Here is a 4,106-nt window from a genome sequence, read left to right as displayed (position 1 = left end):
AAATCCTTCGTGTCTGTGTTTTCTCTATTTCATTTCCGCTGCGTTAATTACTCGACGATTGTTTTACGATTTCGATAATCGAACGAAATAGCCGCGAGCGCTATTCACCCCCCCTCTAGCGCGTCTCGATCCAACACATACTAGTTATTTTCTTTGTAAGAATTCCAAACACAAGATGCAATTAGATCTAGTTTTTCGAATTAGTTTTTCGAGTTTGTGTTTTCTTCTTTTTTGAATTTGTGATTCGATTGTTCTTTTTGGTTAACCTAGAGTTATTTAAGGAAATTAAATATTAGCTTTCCTTAAAAGGGTTTGTCTAGGCGGTGGTGGTTGCTCCCATATCCAAGAAGGTCATGTGCCTCGCCATGCAGTCCTGGAAGCCAATTTTGGAAATTAATATTTAATGGAATTAATAACATAGGTGGATTTGAATCAATAGTTTTAAGATCCGTTTGCGATTCATATCTAAACCATTAAGAACAGATACGTTAAAATTAGAATCAATGATGTTAAGTTCCGTCTGCGATTTCTAATTTAACTTCTAAAGAACACAATAGCTTATTTAAGGAAAGGTTCGACACTTGTACAAAATTTTTGTACAGTGGAGCCGGTACGATTTTCCTAGGACTAACCAACAATTGGTATCAGAGCGTGGTTTGCCTCTGTGTGTTTTGGTTTTCAAATTAATTATGCACATGTCATACATAATTTAGGCAGGATAATAGTAGGATGTAGTAGGTCAAGGCTCCAACTATTATGACATTTAGATATTGTGTGTGATTGGACCCTTGCACATGTCAAGGAATTATTTTGTGTGCATGATTGTATGTATCAAATACAGTAGAAGCTGTATTATTTTTAGAATTTTATTTTTGTTCGATCTAGAATACATGTACATTCCTTTATGGAATATAGGATAGATATTTGTAAAATTCTATATTTGTCGTGGATCGTATCTTTGCGAGGCGTGGTGCTATTGGAGGACCAGAGGCCAGCGGAATAAGAAGCAAGATAAATGTGACAACTCGACCCGATGGCGGTGGCTAAAGATGGCAGTAGCTAGGGTTGAAGCATACTAAAGATAGTGAAGGAAAATGCCATAATAGTTGGAAAATTAATTTCCAAATTTATTGCTTTTATTTACTGTGATGTTTATGTGCATGTGATGTATGCTAGCATAGGTTAAAATCTTCATTTTTAAATAACTAAGTGGGAGAGGGATTTTAATAAATCCCATGGTCTCCATTACTGGTTTGTAAGTGATGCAACAAGCTTGCGTGTTGGCTCTGAGTGCCTCCCTCCACAACGGATGAGTTTGTTGCAGATCACTAGATCAAACTTCCTTTATGGATGGTTATAGGAAATTATTTAGGAGCGTGTGATCTTCTCCAACTAAAGGGGCACAATCCTATTTAATGGACTTATTATCAAGTAATGGTATACACTTAGACGCATTCAATAGTATCCTCCCCAACGGAGTCACTGCTATTGTTTTGTGTGACCAAAGTGAAACCAACTATGAATTTTATTTGTCATAAAGTTAGGATGACAATATAATAAAATTAATGAGTCACACCCTCCTCTTACAAATGTTGAATTTGCATACGTCCACACTAACGTGGCATGCAATTTTCACGGTGATTTGAGGTGTTGGTTAATTTAAAATAGTATTGTTGAGGAATCAATATTATTCTAAATTTAGAGTCTTGACCAAAGTTTATTTTTGTGATTCTTAGGATGGCTTTCAACCCACTGGCCATTATACTGAAAGAGAACAAACTTACTGGTCCCAACTATATTGATTGGAAAAGAAACCTGGACATTGTTCTTACTGCTGAAAGCTATAAGTTTGTACTGACTGAGGCTTGCCCTGATGCACCTGACAGTGACTCTACCCAAGAGGAGATTGAGTATCATAAGAAATGGGTAAAAGCTGATGAGATGACGCGGTGTTACATTTTGGCATCAATGTCAAATGTATTGCAACATCAGCATCAAGATTTACCAACAGCTTATGATATAATGAACAATCTCAAAGAACTCTTTGGGTACCAGAGTCGGACTGCTAGGCAAGAGGCAATGAGAAAGCTAATGACAGCCACCATGTTTGAGGGGGCACCCATAAGGGATCATATCCTCAAAATGATGGCTTATCTGAATGAAATACAAGTCCTTGGAGGAGAAATCGATGGGGAAACCTAGGTCGATATAATTCTCCAAACGCTACCCAGAAGTTTTGAGCAGTTCTGCTTGAACTATAACATGAACAAAAGAGAGTATATGTTGGCGGAACTTCTGACAGAACTACAGGCAGCGGAAGGAATATTTCGTCACAGTTCTCAGATTCACTATGCTGAAAATGGTTCTACTTCTAAGTCGAAAGGCAAGAAGAAGAAGAAACATGTCTTTTCAGCAAAGAAGGTGAATAAACCTCAGGGTAAAGGACAGAAAGCTGGAATGAAGAAGCCGAAGGGCAAGTGCTTCATCTACAAGCAGTCAGGACATTGGAAGGCGGACTGTCCTCGTAGGAATCAGAACAATAAAGGTATATGTCATGCTCTAGTAGTTAAAACATGTTTAGCGGTGTTATCTACCAACACCTGGTGTGTAGATACGGGAGCCACTGATCATGTCTGCAATTCTTTGCAGGGGTTCCAAGAAACCCGACGATTATTTGAAGGAGAGATAACCGTCTACATGGGCAATGCTACTAAGGTGGCGGCTGTTGTAGTGGGAGACATCTACTTATCTTTTGATAGGAATAGAAATTTGATTTTAAGAAATTGTCTTTATGTACCCAGTTTTAGAAAGAATTTAATTTCAGTTTCTAAACTGTATTTGGATGGATATTCTATTTCCTTTAGTAACAATATCATTATAAAGAGAAATAAGGTGATTATCTGTTCTAGTACATTAGTTGGCAATTTATATACTTTAAATCCAATTTCTCCCGTAAAGCAAAATATGGAAATTAATAACACATCTTCTAACTCTAATAAGAGAAAAGAACCTTCGAAAATGAACCAAACGTATCTTTGGCATCTAAGGCTTGGTCATATTAACTTAAGTAAGATTCAAAGACTTGTAGCTGATGGACTCTTGGGTCCATTAGAGTTGGAAAACTTTCCAACATGTGAATCCTGCCTGGAATGTAAAATAACCAAAAGACCTTTTAAGACCAAGGGGTATAGAGCCAAAGATGCGTTAGAACTGGTTCATTCTGATTTGTGTGGTCCTATGTCTATCCAGGCAAGAGGTGGTTATGAATACTTCATCTCCTTTATAGACGATTGTTCAAGATACGGATACATTTATCTGATGCGCCGCAAGTCTGAATGCTTTGACAAGTTTAAAGAATATAGGGCTGATGTGGAGAAACGTCTTGGTAAAAGTATCAAGACACTATAGTCTGACCGTGGTGGCGAATATCTCTTTGGAGAGTTTAGGAATTACTTATCAGAAGTTAGGATTCAATCCCAATTGTCTGCACCTGGTACACCCCAGCAGAATGGTGTGGCAGAACGAAGGAATATGACTCTTATGGAAATGGTTAGATCGATGATGAGTTATTCAAAATTATAAAATTTGTTTTGGGGATATACTCTGGAAACAGCAGTGTACATTTTGAATATGATACCTTCTAAAATAGTTCCTTCTACTCCCATGGAATTATGGAATGGGTGTAAGCCTAGTCTGAATCATATCCGGATATGGGGTAGTCCAGCACATGTGCTGAAGGGAGATACTGACAAGTTGGAATCATGTACAGAAGTTTGTCTGTTTGTGGGATATCCTAAAGGAACGAAAGGTGATTTATTTTATAATCCTAAAAATCAGAAGATCATTGTTAGCACCAATGCTCGATTTTTAGAAGAAGATTATGTAATGAACCATAAGCCCATGAGTGAAATAGTTCTAGAAGAAATAAGAGAGGACACGTCTACTTTAATACCAACAGTACAAGATGAAGTATCACAAGAAACTGCAACACGTGTCACACATGAAACACAGCCAGAGACAGTGCCTCATCATAGTGGGAGGGTTGTGAGGCAACCTGAGAGATTCATGTTTTTGGGAGAGTCTTCGGACTTGATCCCAGGTAAACA

The sequence above is a fragment of the Zingiber officinale genome, chromosome 2A (assembly GCF_018446385.1).
Source record: "Zingiber officinale cultivar Zhangliang chromosome 2A, Zo_v1.1, whole genome shotgun sequence".
In the NCBI taxonomy this organism is placed as follows: domain Eukaryota; kingdom Viridiplantae; phylum Streptophyta; class Magnoliopsida; order Zingiberales; family Zingiberaceae; genus Zingiber; species Zingiber officinale.
Note: the sequence above shows the minus strand (reverse complement) of the source record.